We start from the raw sequence: 18377 nt of genomic DNA on the forward strand, positions 1-18377 counted from the left end.
CGCAAAAAGATCGTCATTAAGTGGATTCGTCATAATGCGGGGCAATTGTAAAGCGATGCACCACTGTACATTAGGTAAAGGTAAAGTTTCCCCTTGACGTTTAGTCCAGTTGTGTCCGACTCTAGGGGGATGGTGCTCATCCCTGTTTCCAAGCTATAGAGCATTTGTCCAAAGACCGTTTCCATGGTCATGTGGCCAGCACAACTAGACACGGAACACCGTGACCTTCCCACCGAAGTGGTACCTATTTATCTACTCGCATTTTTGCATGCATTCAAACGGCTAGGTTGGCAGGAGCTGGGACAAGCGACGGGAGCTCCCTCTGTCATGGGGATTCGATCTCATGATGGCTGGTCTTCTGACCTTGCAGCACAGAAGCTTCTGCGGTTTAACCCGCAGCGCCACCACGTCCCGCTACATTAGCCCTTGTCAATGGGACAGGCTGCTTCGTCACATGGAGAGAGGTTGTTGACAGTTCATTCCACCTTGTGAGATTTCTCTCATCCAGCGCGAAAGTGAGATGGGCACTTCCTTGATGGAGGTTTCTGCCATTGGCCAAAAGCGTCACTCCACAAAACACAAGCTCTTTCCCTCTGAGGAGCCAAGCACCCAAACAGGCCAGGCTCAGAGGGACTGACTGACGGACTGAACAGATACAAAAACCCCACCCAATGCATCTGATTTTTACAAAGCATCTATCGTAGTTCTGCTATGCAGTTTCTGCAATTTACACCTCCTATCTCAACACCCTTCTCATGAATGCAAAAACTCACATGGATACCCACAGAAAGTATGCCACAGGCAGAGAAAAACATTTGGGAGAATAAATTTTATACCATCTGGGGGTGGGGGGGCACCAATGGTTACCCTGAGCAGCCAATCCACTTAACAGGTCTGGAAACCTGCCGGAGATAGAAGTTGGAAGACGCACACCTGATCCCATGCAACTTGGGACCATAAAACTATTCCACAACTTATAAAGAGAGTCGCTGAGGACAGTAGCTTCCTGAGCTGCTCAGCAGACAAGCCAAGAAACACTGCCTCCCCAAAACACTTGCATCCGAGTATTGGAGGAGATGCGCGGTAAATAAAGTACTCCTCATCTCCTTACGGTCTTAAGACTTTGGGAGCGCCCTGAGCCACGCCACACAAGGAGGTCTAATGATCAGAACCACTGAGAGATATAAAAATTGCCTCCACAATTAGAAGATGAAGCAATTTGGAGGCACCTCTGATTACCAAGCTGCTAACCGTCGCTTTTCGGCCACTTATGGGAAAGATCAATTGCCCAGAAAATAAGAATCATCCTGTAGATTAGCGCTCCTTCGGTCCAGACATCACTCGAGGCTCACTGTCTGGATGTTAATTGTCCCCCCCCCCCCGATCACTAACTTTGTGCTGTTGTTTAGGTCACTGCAGAGCGAGGAAATTATGGCGGTTTCTTTTCTTTCTTTCTTATCTTGGACCACAACGCCGTGTTACCATCCGTCTGAGGATGAAGAGTCGGCACGGTTTGGGGAAGTGAGGGCTGGACTTTCTTGGGCTCCAGTGTCCACCTGGCACCGCAGTCCAACAGAAAGGCCAGTCCTCTCCGCCTTCCTTTGACTTCGGAAGTGTGAAACATCACATCAAATTCAGCTCTCCTGGGTCCCGATCGGGCTTTCCCCACCCAGCCATAACACCGAGAGTTGGGGAGCTTCTTAGAACTTCCATAGTGTCATCCCAGTCTTTTTAAAAAATGCTTACCCTTCAAGTTTTTTTTATCAGCCGTAAGATCTTTCATCTAAAATAAGCTGGTATCTTGGCTTTTGGGGGGGGGGGGACTCATTCCTTCCCCGAAGACCTTCTCTCAAGTAGGAGCTGGCCCTCAGGCTGTCAGAGGTTTTATCACCTTGAGGAATGCCTTCACTTAGGTCCAGACCCATGAACCCTCGCCAGCATCCAACGCAGGTCTTACAGAGTCTGGTTTTAACCTATAAAGCCCTCAATGGCCTGAGTCCAGGTTATCTGAAAGAGCTTGTCTCTCTTGATGATCCTGCTTGGGTGTTAATACCATCAGGGGTGGCCTTTCCCACCACCTTCATAGGTGTGTTTGGTGGTGACACAGGAGAGGGCCTTCTCGGTGGCTGCTCCCAGAGACTCTGGAACTCCCTCCCACTGGAGGCCAGACTGGCCCCGTCTGTGCTGTCCTTCCACAAGCAGGCCAAGAGCTTTCTCTTCAGGCAAGCTTTTCCTCAGTGACTGGCTGCCTGCATAGCTATGAATCACAACACAGAACACAGCATGGCTTCTGATACTAAGCTGTGATGCAGTTCACGAGCTTCCCATTAGATGAGGCCTAGCCAGTGCTGAATAGAGGGGCGTGAATTAAAATTAGAGATGGACACGAACTTAAAAATAGCTCACCAAATTCGTTCAAAAATTGCTAATTTGTTGATTTGTATTTGTACGAATCAACGACCCCAACAACACGAATCAATGAATTTTTCGTGATTTTTTTATTTGTTTGACTATACAATGGCCCTTAAGGCACCTGGACACACCAAAATTGCAGGGAAGCTTCATCTGGCTCTTCTCTACAAGCCGTCTACATTTGATGCAAATTGGGTTTCCCCAGGCCAGTTGCAAGAGGGCACTTTGGGGGTTCATAGCTTGGATGTCTGAAACCCAAACTTCACCAAACTCATGTGGCTTACAGAGAAGAGTTTGGGGAAACTTCCCCTGAAAATTTTGTTTCTCTAGGTGCTTGGGAGGGGCATTTTATAGGGTTTTAAATTTTAAAAAATAATTGGCAAATCATAAATTCGCAACTTGTGATTCGCCAACCTTGACGACTCATGAACCTAAATGAATCACTATTTTTCTGATTTGTGTCCGTCTCTAATGAGAACCAATTCTCATGGAAAAATAGGGCTGGGGAGAGGCTCAAACACTGGGATATTTATCCCTCACAATCTACGTTTATTATCCCCCCATCATCCGCATGATTTTGATGACTTTTTAAGAGCACTCCATCACCACCATGCAGCCAGCCGGCTCCATTAACACAGGGCATGCTATCGTTATGTGCTATCAATCTCATCATCATCTTATTAGTCGGCACTTTACAGTGCAACCTCTCTCATTTTTAAGATATTCTCCAAAGATTCCTCTTGTCCAATCCTCTTTGTAAAAGGAAAAGAAAAGAAAACTACATAAACTGCCTTTCAAGTATGCATGAAGCATATTAGAATTAGGAGTCTATTAATGTCCTTGGAAAAGGTTCACTTTTTCTAAATTTCATCCCCACCGCAAGCACCATAGGCTATCTTTCACAAAGCCCTGGATGTCTACAGAAGCCCTCTGGAGGTATTTGTTCAGCTTCCTTGTCAAGGGAAAAGATTTTTAGAGAGAATGGGGTCGCCACTGGGGACCAGATACTTCCTTAGTCCTGTGACATCCATCCAAACACATGCCTAATGATAGCTTGGCTTATAACATCCTCTCTGCTCCTGGAAGAGGCATGTATCCGCCACTGGTAGCCACTGGTAGCCACTGGTGACACTACCTCCCCATAAATTTACAAAAACTTTTGTTCAAAATATTTCATAGTTTGAAAGCTAATTCCCTAATTTTCTCCTCAAGAGAAAAGCACTCTGCACATTCTGAGGCACTCAAGTCCAGGAATCTAAATTTCTGAAAAAGGAGGTGCTCCAGAAGTGGTTACCCCAAGCTAGGACAGGAGTGGGCAACCTCCCATCTGTCTAAAGGCCGCACACATAGAATCACAGAATCGTATATAATCATGGTGTGGTGGTTCAACTGCAGTACTGCAGCCAAAACTCTGCTCACGACCTGCGTTCAGTCCCAGGGAGCTGGCTCAAGGTTCACTCAGCTTTCCATCCTTACAAGAACAGTTAATTAACTATCCAGCACTTGGGGGGTCAGGGGAGCAATATGTAGCCTATGTAATTACAGTGATGCCTCGCTTAACGAGTGCCTTGCTCAATGATGAATTCGCATAACAATGGCCTTTGCTGGAAATTTTGCCAACTCACCTAACTTTGTTTCCTATGGGGGATTTTCGCATAACGATGTTTGGGACCTTGCTTCACTTAACGATGACAGTTTTAGGTCCCCTGTTTCGCTTAACTTTTTTTTGACAGCCCTGTTTTCGCTATTTTAAAAATATTCTAAAATGTTTAAAATGCTTGGAATCATTAGTAAACCTAATAAAACCTTTGTTAAGGTAATTTGGCTTCGTTCTGAGTCTTTTTGAATTTTTGGTGATTTTTTTTCACCATTGAAATGTATTGAATAGGCTCCTATTGGAACGGATTAACCGGTTTTCAATGCATTCCTATGGGAAATGGTGCTTCGCTTAACGATGTTTTCACATAATGATGTTTTTAATGGAACCAATTAACATCGTTATGCGAGGCACCACTGTATACTGGAAACTGCCCAGAGAGTGTTTTAAGTGCTATTAGGTAGCATATAAGCAGGACACTTTGCTTTTTGCTTTAGAATCATGGAGTTGGAAGAGTGGTCTTAACCGACCAGATAAGCGGGATATAAATAAAATAAATAAATAAATAAATAAAGGGGCTTCGAAGGCCATCCAGTCCAACCCCCTTTCTCAAGGCAGGAATCCAGGAATCTGATCGTGGCCCCATTTTCTCTTGAGTGCCTCCAGCGTTGGAGAGCTCATCACGTTCCGAGGTCATTTGCTCCATTGTCGTACTGCTCTAACAGTTAAGAAGATTTGCCTGGATCCTGGAGGATCATGCCCACTTCACCTACCCACTAATCTCCCTTCAAAAACAAATTCTCACAGAAATAGTTAGAGTGAAAAAGCCCTCTTGCCCTTCCACTGGCCAATAATGTATTTTTAAAAACATATTAAAATATTTCCATGGAGAAGACCAGGGGTTCCGGGCCTTCTCATCATGAATTTCTCCACCAGATAGAAGACTATCTGAACCCCTTCTCCAAAAAATAAACCCAACTCCATACACGTGCACAGAGAAAATCCCTCACTCAACAGGGATGGAGGCCTCCTATTTATCCTGCTGCCCTTTCATCCATCCCCAGAACGATAAGGACACCGACCCACCAGAAAGACCCCTCTTAAAGACCACCCATGACCCACAGCAGGGGATGGGGAAGGACTGCAGAAGTGGGATTATCCCTCACCCCCCAGGTCCTTTGTCCTTCTAACAAGCCTATTCAGACCAGGGGGAAATGAAACCAAGGTGGAGGAGATATTCAGGGGCCTCCTACCAACTCTCTTCAGACTGAAGAAGCTACTCAGAGGAGGAGTGGAACAGTTTCAGCCTACTAAGAAAGAAGTCCAGTGGCCAGGACTCAACTTCCAGAGGACCTATCTAAATTTGAAAAGTGCACTTCATATCAATAGGGGATCAGCAGGCTGGCAGGCAGGTAGGCGGACAAAGGTCAAGCCAGAATGGAAGGGCGGAGAAGGAAGCAATGCAGATTTTGCCTAGTCTCTCTCTCTCTCTCTCTCTCTCTCTCTCAATCTCTCTCTCAGCGTCCCTCCTAGGTACCTAACTCATGGGTGAGAGCCCATATGGCAGCCGGGCTGGACATCCTGCCGAGCCATCAAGTCCTACAGGGTCCCTATGAAGAGGAGGCCTCCAAAAAGATCTTGCAACCCACGGGCCAGCTCAGGTCTAGCAAACAGAGGCTCAACTGGACTGCAGATAAGGAAGGAAATAAGGCAAGGCAGCAGCACCAAAGCCTTCCACGTCATGGGGACCAAACCCCCTAGACCAAACCCCCTTGTTCAAAGCAAGGGAAAGTTTCCTGCATGAAACCAGAAGCAGCGAGGCTAAAACCACGGAGAGTACAAACGACACACTTTGCCAAACTTACGAATGCCGAAGAGCGTCTCTCCCACCAGGACAAGACTCAGCCGGAAGTCACTTAACAGACTTCAAAGCAAAGCAAGAAGATCAAAGAAAGATCAAGCAAAATGGGGCAACTTGGAGACAGAGCAATTCTCCTGTGACTCTGGAGAAATTCATAAATATATATATATGTGGAAAGCCGCCCAGAGTGGCCTTGGCCGGATGGGCAGAACGAGCAGACAGACCCACGGACGAATGAACCAACCAACCAACCAACACCAGTAAATGCTATCCAGGAATTGTGGTCCCGCGTGAAACAACTTATCGATGCCCTGAATCACAGTTCAGAAATTACAAGTTCTTGTTTTGGTAGTAAATATGTAACACAGTTACTTGACAAAAGTAATATAATGAGTAAAGACACAATTACTTCACTGATCTGACAAGGTGCTTCACTGAAAAGCATTTTTATAAACATCCTCACGAGGTGCTTTACCCTTTTTCTCCCATAAATCCTGCACTGTTGCTTTATTTTGTTAAGTAACGCAGAGCACCCGAAAAGCAGAAAAGAACTAACGAGGGTGACAGCAGGAAATTCTTTTTCCACGGAACAACCGGTTATTCACCAAATGGTAACAAGCGACAGGAACGAATTACTTTGAAAAGTAATTCATTCCCAGGTTCTGGACTGCGTCTACTGCTAAAGTCAGTACCGTCTACCAAAATTTTAAAAAGGAGGAATTGTGCGCTCGTAAATTTCCCTTTGCCAACCTGAGCCAAGGCGCAGGACCCTTTCTGATCTTGGGTGCTGAAAAAGCCCTTTCCTTTCCGGAAAAATTATAGGGGAAAAGAAAGTTGGGCCTGTTTGGGAATCCTGCTGGGGTTCTTAATACAAAGGCACGACCAGGAAAAGCGAATAGAATCAAACGAGGTCCCTTTCCAGGGACGAGGCAAACTGGAGGCAGCAGGCGGAACCAGTTCCCTGAATTTGCCAATGAATCAGAAATAAATATTGACTCAGGAAATGCAGCTGCCTTCAGGTTAAAGAGAGCCCTAAATGGGAAGGCAGCTCTTTCGAAGGAAAAGGAAACCCTTAAAGCCTGTTCCGTGCCTGGCCAAGATTGACGCCAAACCCCCAAAGGAAACAAGACCTGCTTTTATGTGCTGTAGAACGTTCCTTTTTAAAAAGGACTATAAACCCCAGGATTCTACAGGCAGCTATCCAAAATAGGGACTTCTGCAAATGTTGGGACACAGCCGGCGACGTTAGGCGCCCGCAGCTCATCTCAAGAAAGGGTCCAGGGTCCCAAGTCTTGGGGTTGGAGAAGGGGAGGCGAACCGCACGGCATCCAGCCTGCTGCGTGAAGGCCAGGGCGTTTGTGTCTGGTTTAATATGTAAGCCTCCGGACCCAACAAACCACCACCGCTGTCGCCACCCCATTCGCTACGCCAATAAGACCATTACTTACGCCTGTCCGGCTACACTCCCTCCCAGGAGACACGCCGTCCCGCAGCAGAACGAATTTGGAAGCCGCGCCGGACACGAGAAGACTCCAGAGCTGACCACAATCAGAGGGGAAGCAAGAAGGAAAAGAGAGAGACGGTTAAGAAAGAAAGAAAAAACTTATCCTCACGATAGGAATCCGAGGCTGGCTTCCACCAGGCCCTGAGTCACCTCCCCTCCCCTTCCAATAGATTAGTGGATGGCTAAAAAATTTCCAAATATGGACATTCCCCACTACAAAAGGATGTCAGGAGGGGGGAAAAGGCAGCCTTTGGTGGCCTTTCGGGAAAACAGAATTTCCCTCTCCTGGGTCAATGATTAACTCCCAGCGCTATACCGCCTGGCCTTTACGCTCTGCTGATAGGGCAAACCCTGGCAAATCTAGCTTCCGGCAAAAAAAATAAAGAGAGAGAGAGAGAGAGAAATAGAAAAGAGAAAATAAGCCACAATGCCCCTTTCTTTGGAGTCCTTTCCCAAGAGGTCCCCAAAGGCAAGGGGGCACAAAGGCCATGAGGCCACAGACAAGATCAAGCCAAGGCTGGCTTTAAGAACAAACTACAGAAAGACTGGCAAGTCTTATCAGGAGCAATTAGCCACCGGCTACAGAAGGCCAGGGGCCATCACGCCCTCCTTCTGGCCACTGTGGAAAAAAGAGCTCATAGGTGAAAACAGAAGAATAAAAGTGTTTTTTTTTAAAAAAAAAAAAAGACAAAAAGGTGGTGGCCCCTTAAAGACTCACTTTGGTATTTTTTTGATGCGAGCTTTCGTGGACAAGACCATCTCATCAGGCAGAAGAGAAGGAGATATCACTTCCTCAGACCTATCTCCTTCTCTTAGGCCTGACGAAGTGGACTTGTCCAGAAAAGCTCGCATCAAAAAATATAAAAGTTCGCCTTTAAGGTGCTACCTTATTTTGGTCTTTTTCTACATCTTCTTTTTATTTTGGTCTCACCTCTAACGCTTGCGCAGACAAAACACGGCTACCCCTTCTATACAACGACAACAATGAAGACAACACAATGCTGGACCAGGTTGGCTCTTTGAAAGCCGAAATTCAGGTGGAATAAAAAAAAATCCTGCCCAATACCCACCACTTTCCTGGCACTGGCAAGATTTCCATCAAGCTCTCTACATCTACAGTATTTGATTCTACCAACAACACCCCAGTGCCTGCCTTGGTTCCTGAATCAGAGGTGGGCAACCCGGTTTTCTCGGTCTGTTCTGGGCATCACTCCCTCAATTCTTGACCTTTGTTCATGCTAAGTGGGGCTGATAGGTGCTGTAGTCCAAGAGATCTCTGGGGTCTTAGGTTCTCCAACCCAGAAGAGGCTTTTCAACGCCCAGACTTTCCCTCCTTGGCCACTGGGCTTCTGGGGACTCTTCAGCATCATCATTAGGATCCTGGGAGTGGTAACATTTCAGACCCTACTCTAAACCTAGGGATAATTTTTTCCCCATTTTCTCACTGTTCCCCCCCCCCCCCCGCTTCAGATCACACCATCTTGACTTTGGATGCGACCGATACGGCACTGAAAACTCAGGGGACACATCTTGCGGCTTTACACCAAATCCACAGTCAGTCCAGCCAAGCTCAGCAGATTGTTGATGGCTGATGAAAATCAAGCCGGGAGGCAAGGATTTTAAAACACACACCCCCACCTACTCACCAACCCCTCTTAAGGCTACCTGACAGCCTATGACCCAGGCATGCAACCAGGAATCGAACCGGCAACCTTCCAAACCCAAGGCAGGTGCCTGTCCACAGAGCCGGGCTCCCTCCCGCACGGTAAGCCAGGCACACCCTGCGGCTGGCAGCGAAGCAGAGGCGCGCACGGAAACATCTGGACCCAGCACACGTTCGTTATATAAGAACAAAAGGTTTTCATTAACTTCCTGGCAGATGCGCCGTCATCTTATATAGATGGATGTCTCTGGGATTTGGTGAGGATTCTGTCTGGCGGCAAATGTCCTGAACCGTTCCAAACCACCACTAAAGGACACGTTCCTTTATCATCAGCCGGGCGAGAAATAACACTTGCCATTTCTTTTTAAAATCCCCCTCCGTCCACGGAAGCTGAAGGTCGATAAGAACTGCTCTGGATAGACAGAGCCCCCCCCCCCCCCGGCTGGGTTAGAAACTGCTGGGTTAGACTCACGTTTCCCAAGAACTGGCTCGCGGAGCTCAGCTCTGTGATGGAAGCGAGTTAAAACAAGTCAAAGGGTCAAACCAAAATGATTGACTGACTGACTGACTGATTGATTAATACTGATTAGTAATACTGCTCCATTCGCACGATGCACTACTCTGGGTGGTTTACCGTTGGCTAAAAAAAACAGTTAGAACTGGATATGGATACACTGATTGATTCAAAATTGGGAAAGCTTATTTAACTTATATGCAGAATACATCATGCGGAAGGCAGGACTGGATAAATCCCAAGCCGGAATTAAGATTGTTGGAAGAAATATCAACAGCCTCCGATATGCAGATGATACCACTCTGATGGCAGAAAGTGAGGAGGAATTAAAGAACCTCTTAATGGGGGTGAAAGAGGAGAGTGCAAAAAACGGCCTGAAACTCAATATCAAAAAAACTAAGATCATGGCCACTGGTCCCATCACCTCCTGGGAAACAGAAGGGGAAGATATGGAGGCAGTGACAGATTTCACTTTCTTGGGCTCCATGATCACTGCAGATGGGGACAGCAGCCCCGAAATTAAAAGACTGCTGCTTCTTGGGAGGAAAGCGATGACAAACCTAGACAGCATCTTAAAAAGCAGAGACATCACCTTGCCGACAAAGGTCCGAATAGTTAAAGCTATGGTTTTTCCAGTAGCAAGGTATGGAAGTGAGAGCTGGACCATAAAGGCAGCTGACCACCAAAGACCTGATGTTTTTGAATTGTGGTGCTGGAGGAGGCTCTTGAGAGTTCCCTGGACTGCAAAGAGAACAAACCTATCAATTCTGAAGGAAATCAACCCTGAGTGCTCCCTGGAAGGACAGATCCTGAAGCTCAGGCTCCAATCCTTTGGCCATCTCAGGAGAAGAGAAGGCTCCATGGAAAAGACCCTGATGTTGGGAAAGAGTGAAGGCAAGAGGAGGAGAAAGGGACGACAGAGGGCAAGATGGCTGGACAGGGTCATCGAAGCAACCAACATGAACTTGACCAAACTCCGGGAGGCAGTGGAAGACAGGAGGGCCTGGCGTGCTCTGGTCCATCGGATCACGAAGAGTCTGACACGACTTAACGACTAAACAACAACAAATGAGTGGGATAGGGTTGGACTTGATGGGGCTGGAGGCTCTTTCCAACTTCGTGGTTCTGTAACTGACTGGGTCTTGCCAACCTCTGATTTTCCCACCCCACCCCCTCTGCCTGCTGAGGACCCCAGAAGGTTGATGACCCAATCTTTGCGTGTCGTGAAGCGTTTGGAGTCAGGTTCACATCTAAGGCCCCGCTCTCCCCAGGCTTTGCCGGGCTGAAGCTGCCCTGCCTGGTACAAACTGGGAAGGGCCCCAAGCACCAATCCAGAGCAGTAGCAGCTCACAGGATCCCAAAGCGCCCACTAGTGACCAAGCATGACCCCCTCTTTTCTGCAAGAAAATCAGAGCTGGGACATCTGCAACCTGCAGCAGACTCTGCAAGAAGACCACTAACGTCCCGACGTCCAACCCTTCCTTTCTTCTCTCGCATTTAGCTCAAAAATATCTTTCACCTGCAGCCAATTTGGTGCTTTCTTCAGTCTCGGACGCAGTGTAGAGGATGATCTAAGACAGTGGTTCCCATCCTTGGGTCTCCAGAGGTTCTTCGACTACAACTCCCAGAAGCCTTTACCACAAGTTGTTCTGGCCAGGATTTCTGGGAGTTGTAGTCCAAGAACCTCTGCGGGTCCAAGGCTGGGTCCAAGGTTACCTTTCTCTGCACATTGCCAGAGGAAGAGAGAATAAAACAAGGGGAGACGTTGTGATATGGCAGCCGTATGAATTAGGAACCTCCAGAAGGTTCCTTTATTAACAGCCCTTCTCATGTCTTCTTGCAAACCCAAGGCTGTGGTTTCCTTTAGGGAGGCCATCCACCTCACATCCCACTTTCCTCTTTTCCTGCTGCCTCCAACTTTTCCCAGCCGTATTTTCTTTTCCAGGGAGTCTCGCCTTCTCATGAGGTGCCCATAATAGGACAGCCACCACTGAATCATTTTTGCTTCTAAAAAGAGTTCAGGTCTGGTTTAATCTAGAACCATTTATCTGGAACCCACTCCTTGAGGGAAGGAGGGGACTAATTATGCAGAGCTGGAGGAAGATGTACTAACCCACCCACAATTGGTGTGCAACTCCAAGAAGATGATCCACAAGAGAATGGGGTTGCCAAAATGTAAAAGGATTCTCTGTCCCCACTTTGATGCCATCCCTCCAAAGATTTCCCCCTTTTCTCCAAAATGTTTGGAAAACATGCTGTTCCCTGCCGGTCATTCCCATAAAAGGGGATTCCCTGGCCCTGACATTTGCCAGGACGAATCTCCATTGATGCAACCTTTTGAGATTTTCCCCTCCCTCTTTCCAAGAGTGCTAAACTTCACCAGAAACTTTTTTCTTCCCCAACCCCCCCATTTTTCAAAGGGGGCAGACAGGAAGCAGACCACTCTTCCCAAACAATAGGACAGGAACCCTGCAAGATCTGAGCACGCAAAACTGAAAGATCCCACAATCTGGCCCTTCCTGGAGGCACTTCTTGCAGAAGCCGGGAGGGTGAAGGCAGATAGATCCTTCTTTCCTTCCAAACAAGAAAACTTATCGGTTCAGCAGGCAACGGCCAGGAGCCTCTTGCTTTGGCCATATATGGCCAAGATCTGTTCAGAAACCGACTTTGTGTTATATATCACAGGGCTTGGGGCTTAGCCCAACTGCAGAGGGAATCTGGGGGCGGGAAGCAGTGACATGGATGACGCCAGGGATGAGAAGGGGGGAGAGAGCATCACCTTGTTCATATTTCACCGGAGAAGGGACAGCCTGGAAACCCAAGCTGGTTGGTGTGCATTACTGGGATGTTGTCACTCGGAACCACTGATCCCTACAGGGCACAGCCCATAGAGGGGAAAACACACACACACACAAATATCACATGCCAGCTCCAGCTTGCAAAAGCACTGCCCAGCAAACAAGCCCCAGGAGAAGATAGCAATCCCCTTCGGTAAGCTTGCCCAAGAGGTCCCTTTGCTCATCCGTCCGAACCAGCCTCCCCAGATTGGGCCAAAATTTCCATCTTATCCCCAAAAGGCCGCCTTATAAGGAAGGTCGGAAGGCGCCTTTGGCTCGGCTCGTCCCTTGTCCGTCTACCTTCATGCATTCAACTCTTCGCTGGTAACCACGGGTCTGCAGGGGTTTGGGGTTTTCCTTGGTAGTCTCCCATCCGAGACGTAAGCCGCCCCAACCACGCTTAGGTTCTGGAAACATGCAAGGGTAACAAAATGGCACTGGCCCAGGAGACGCAAATGTTACTGCCTCTACTGGTCTCAGCTTGACCGCCATACGTTTCTTTTTTTTCCTGCCGCAGCTACTGTTCCTTTTGCAGAAACCAGGAGGACTTTTTCCCACTGAACCCTGTGTTTCTCATTTTAGGGCAAGCGCAACACCGGTTCGAAGCCTGCATGGGAGCTGCGGCAGGGCCAGGCCATCAGCATAGCGCAGGGCGTTCAGTCCTTGAATTCTGTAGATCAGGGATGAATAAACCACTCCCAGCCCAAGCAGGGCTGGAGGGATTTCCGTCCCAGCTTCCCAGAATCCTCTAAAGCTGGAGGATTCGTGGGAAACCTTGAACACCGGTCTGGGGGGGCCAGACTGAAGTCAAGGTTAGGGCGGTAGAGCAGGTAGAGATTTGGAGTTGGGAGATATGGCTTCAGGTCTGCCAATGAGCCCTGAGCCTCATTGGGTGATGTCATTGAGTGACGATTGCCTGCTCTTCTCAACCTTTCCTGCCTCTGAAGGCTGTCGTTCCGAGGAGAACGCAGGAAAGATGACACCAGTGTGTGCCACTTTGAGATCCACGCCGTCGGCCAATAAAAGAATACAGAAAACAGTCAGAGCTGCTGTTCTGAGAAACTGTCATGAAAGGACATTAAGTTTACCTCTGTGCTGCTGACAAGCAGCCTTCCTTCATTTCCTGCCTGGGTCTACTCGTCTGTAAGGATGAAATCCCACATCCTTGCTGTGAAGCCCGGGACAGCTGACACAGTTATTCAAAAAAAAAAATGGCCCTTTCCAGAGCTCTGTCTTCCTGTCTTCCACTTAGGGCAGATCATTCTTGTTAAGCCCAAGGTTTGGCCACCTTCGGAAGGCTTTTCCTCACCTCAGGTCTCAATGCCAACCTTCTTACCAAGCAGGACCAAAACTGTCCCCCCCCCCTTTTATCCCACAGTGCTAGGATGAACGGTAACCACACTCCACACTCCAGTTCTAAAAGCAGAATCAATCACAAAGCGTAATGCCCTCGGTTAAACATCCAGGGGTGACAGATTTCTGAATTGCCCGTGACAAGCGCAAGTAATTTATTTATTTATTGGATTTCTATCCCACCCATCTAAACCAAAGATCTACTCTGGGAAATAAATATAAATAAATAAAGTGCTGTGAAGGATTAGTTCCCACTCTATTCAACACCAGTTAGCCCTCCTCTTGAGTCTGTGTCCAGTTCTGGACACTGGACTTCAAGAAGGACGCCAACAAACTGGAGCAAGTTCAGAGGAGGGCAAAAGGAGGATCAGGGGACTGGAAGCCAAGCCTTATGAGGAAAGGCTGAAAGAATTGGGGGTGTTTAGCCTTGAGAAAAGAAGATGGAGGGAAGAGAGGAGATCACTTTTCAAAGACCTGAAAGGCTGTCCTACAGAGGAGGAGCAGGATCTGTTCTCAATCATCCCAGAGTGCAGGACACGTCAGAATGGGCTCAAGTTCCAGGAAGCCAGATTTCGGTTGGATATCAGGAAAAACTTCCTAACTGTTAGAGCCGTATGACAATGGAACCCAATGACCTCGGGAGGTGGGGATCCCTCCAACACTGGAGGCCTTCAAGAGGAAATTTGACGACCATCTGTCAGACCTGCTTTGACCGGGACTCTTGCCCTGGACAGGGGGTTCGACTTGATGGCCTTAGAAGACCCTTCCAACTTCAAGGTTCTATGATTCTAAGTACGGCTCTCTAGAAATTGCTGGACTCCAACTCCCATTTGCCCCAGCCAGTGGAGCCAAAGTTGAGGAATTATGGGAACTGTAGTCAAAATATAAAACTATCTGAAACGCTACCCCTTTGGTCACTCCTGGTGTATGGAGCCATTTTGTCTCAGACTTCATATCAAACCAAACTATTTCCAGTCGGAGGCAGGATTGTTCTTATTCCGAGAGCCCTCTGCCCACATCACCAAAAAACAGCCATCTTTTTCTCCCAAGAGAACACAAGGTCTACTTTGCGAATGGCTTTAAAAACTATCCATAAACAAACCCCACTATGTCTGGCTGTTCAAAAATCCATCTGACCTAAAACTGGAAAAATAAAAAGGAAAACAAATTTTTTAAAAAGCCTGAAAACTCTTGTGACACCTTAAATACTAAGAATTTTAAAAATCAATCCTAGGTTTTTGTGGGTGGCATCCTTCAGATGCACGGAGTCCTAACCAAACAGATGATGGGTGGGGAAAGGGATATGAAACGTAACAGAAATCTGGAGAATAAGGTGTTGGGTTTAACTGTCGTCCTTAACAGTCATGGGTAGGTTTTGAATGGTGGTCCTTGAGTGTTATTCAACAGTCCTTCGTAGGGAGACAAACACCTCAAAGCACAGATAAGCAGGTTCACAGAGGCACACCACCCTTTTCGTAGCAAAGAGTAAGAAATGAGTCTGGCCTACAGACTCCACCGGTCAGGTGGGAAGCAGTCCTCAAAAGCTTAGGCCAAATAAAATCCCATCATCTTTAAGGCAGCCTACTGTTTCTGCAAGTTGAGGCAGTTCGGCTCAGTGGGTGCATCAGGCTGGGCTTCGTGGCTTCTGCTGAAAACCTCTAAGGCTGCAGTCACACCAGAAAAATGTCTCCCAGTTACTTCTCATGAGTTTTGACCCTTTCTAAGGGGGATTCAGACAATTCACAGCCTTTACCTATACTTTTGCTCCTCCCCCCTGCTTATCGCCACATCAAACTGAGTCCACTAGGAGGTTAATACTGTATTTGTTGCATGTTTCATTGTCTAGTACAACTGATATCCCATAGACTGTGTACTACAAAACCGATTCATTTCCTTTACATCTAGCATGTGGTACCAGCAGCAGCAGCAGCTGTCATTTGACTCCCTTAATTTTTTAAAAGGAATTTCAAAATGGGATCATTGGCGCATTGGTATGCTTCGGTCAAAAGGCAATGCAGCACGGAAACAGAGAGGAATGCCCCAAATCAGTATATGGCCAGCAAGGGCGTTTTGTCGACACACCAATGAACCTGCACAAAACAGGTGGACGTTTGTCTAGTGTGACCAGGAAGGGAGGGAGGGAGGGAGGGAGGGAAGGAAGGAAGGAAGGAAGGAAGGAAGGAAGGAAGGAAGGAAGGAAGGAAGGAGGCACGGGGAGTCAAATGCTTGTCAACAAGACAGTCTACCTACCTGTTCTTGTCTTCCTGGACCGGGATTGGGGGCTACTTCTAGTAAGTTTTCAGCAGAAGGATAGGGACAGGCACTTTAATAAGTTGCAGGATTTCCTTCTCGATGCCCTCGAGCTACAAGGTTCAGGACTTCCTTCCCAGCCCTGCAAAAAGGCAAAAAGTTATGAGGATGCAGGAATATTACTCAACAGTGAAATGATACATCACTGAAAATTGTGAGCTCATACAAAGGACGCACAAGCAGACAGTTATCAGTGGAACACATCCTGGTCTCTGTTGTCCAATCCCTCTTCTCAGAGCATGCAAAGTCAGAGCAATGGATGGATCATGTGCAGAAAGAAGGGACAAGGTGCCATGTGTCACTCCCGTTGATCCAGCGGAAAATGTCTGCACTTGCTAAGAGCAAAGAAGTAGAATCGAGGAGTCCCAAAGCAAACAACTGAAAATGCTTCAGAAGGGCTGCAGCGTTACTGCAAGTGGTCATTCGGCCCACGCTGGCTCTGGGCATTGTACTCCCCCCAGAAGAAAGAACTTTTACAAGTTTTCTTACACAGTGAGGGACTAGACTGGGTTCTTGGAACTGAACCTGAAGCTAGTGATTAAAAGCCTGGAGCTTGTAGGCAAGACCTTCCCAGAGGCTGTGGTCCCCCTGGAAATTTGAATTAATTCCTGTTCAAACTTTGAAAATCAGGTTCGAGCCATGTGGCAGTTAAACCAGAGGCCACATGCATATGCGCTGAATGGAAATCAATTTATTTCTGGCGATTTAAGTTGCCTGCACTGCTGAAGTCGGCTCATTCCCACCAAACCGCATTGAACTGAATCGACTTTAGAAGGGAAGTCTCTCAAGCAGCCCACATAAATCTACTTCACCCTTGTGTCGTGCGAGCGATAAAATCTAAACTGATTGAAATGACACTTAAATGCAGTTCTTATTGCCGGTGGACCCTGAGAGTTACACCCAAACTCCACTTTGCCCAAGAAAGCTAGTAGACGGTCTTCAACCATGTCTCTTGCACCTCTGGCATTGACCTAGAGGTTGCTTCGCCCATGGTCAGAGCAGGTTGCTTGTATGGAGCTCTCCATGGTGCTGTCACCACCACGGCCCGGCCTTGGCACGCGGTACCTCTCCCAAACAGATCAGGAAAATCAAGCCCTACATGTGGGTAGATCCAGAACCGAGACACACGGCTGCCCTTTAATTTCCGTTTCATCACATTTTTTTTTTGCTCATCCCTCCATTAAGACTTCACAGCACAGAAATACACATTACACGTGAGCCACTGCATGTTCGTTCACTGGGAGTCTCAGCAAGAAGCGCCCAGGTCTAGCAACCCTTATATAACCTTGATCTCATTTCCACGTTCTTAGGAATGTTTGGGCTTGAAGTCCCAGAATCCACCATCTGGCAGGGCTGATGCAAAACCTCTGCTCATTTCACCCATAAACGAAGGAGCTTAAGGGGAAAGCGCAGAAGGATCTCTCCCCACCCAGCAGACACCAAATGGGAGAAAATGGGGTGGGCGGCTAGAGAGGCAAGCTGCCGGGGGGGCTGCATTTGGGCCCTGGGGGGGGGACACATGGCTCACAAACTGAACACACCCTGCACATCCATACTTGTATTAGACTTTTCCAAAGGAGCAGTGAGTTAAGTCTCTAGCTGCAGAGCCAGAAGTTGTGAGTTCGATTCCCCCACTGGGCTACCTAGAAGAAAGAGCCAGCCTGGGTGGCCTTGGGCCAGCTGCACCGTCCCAGAAAACTCCCCAGGAGAATGGATTGGGGAACCATTTCTGAGCTTTCTCTACCTGGGAAACCCTGGAAAGGGTCATCGGAACGGACTTTACAGCACATTAGTATTATTTTAAAGGAGAAAGGCCTGTCTCACAGCCATAAATACTGCACTCCCAGAGCACAGAGTGCTATCCTCTGAAGATGCCGGCCGCAGAGACTGGTGAAACGTTAGGAAGAGCAACCTTCAGTACACGTCCAAAGAGCCCGAAAAACCCAGAACAACCATTAGATCCCAGCCGTGAAAGCCTTCGTGAATATAGTTTTTCACACAGTCAGGAACTATTTCAGCTTGTTTTCAGCTCTTTCGAAGGAAATTTAGAAGACATTAGAGCAGTGGTCCCCAACCTTGGGCCTCCAGATGTTCTTGGACTACAACTCCCAGAAGCCTTCACCACCACCTCTGCTGGCCAGGACTTCTGGGAGTTGAAGTCCAAGAACATCTGGAGGCCCAAGGTTGGGGACCACTGCATTAGAGGACGAAGAGGCCAAGCTTAGGCCAAGCTTGTCACAACAATTTGTGAGAAGGGTTTCAAAACTTGGATATCTGGGATATTATGGGTGGCCACTCCAAGAGAGTCCCAGAAATCCACAACCTG

The 18377-nt window shown here is 47.7% G+C and overlaps 1 protein-coding gene across 2 annotated transcripts in view; it reads right to left on the reverse strand.

Moving 5' to 3' along the window:
* LPP (LIM domain containing preferred translocation partner in lipoma) overlaps positions 1-18377 on the reverse strand; it is a 318860-nt gene that overhangs the window by 272510 nt on the left and 27973 nt on the right. For both annotated transcript variants that reach the window (XM_072996382.2, XM_072996380.2), the window contains exon 2: positions 15992-16133. The gene's annotated coding sequence lies outside the window, so the exon portion shown is untranslated. The remainder of the gene's footprint in view (positions 1-15991; positions 16134-18377) is intronic.

This window comes from Pogona vitticeps, chromosome 3 (genome assembly GCF_051106095.1).
Source record: "Pogona vitticeps strain Pit_001003342236 chromosome 3, PviZW2.1, whole genome shotgun sequence".
Lineage (NCBI taxonomy): Eukaryota > Metazoa > Chordata > Lepidosauria > Squamata > Agamidae > Pogona > Pogona vitticeps.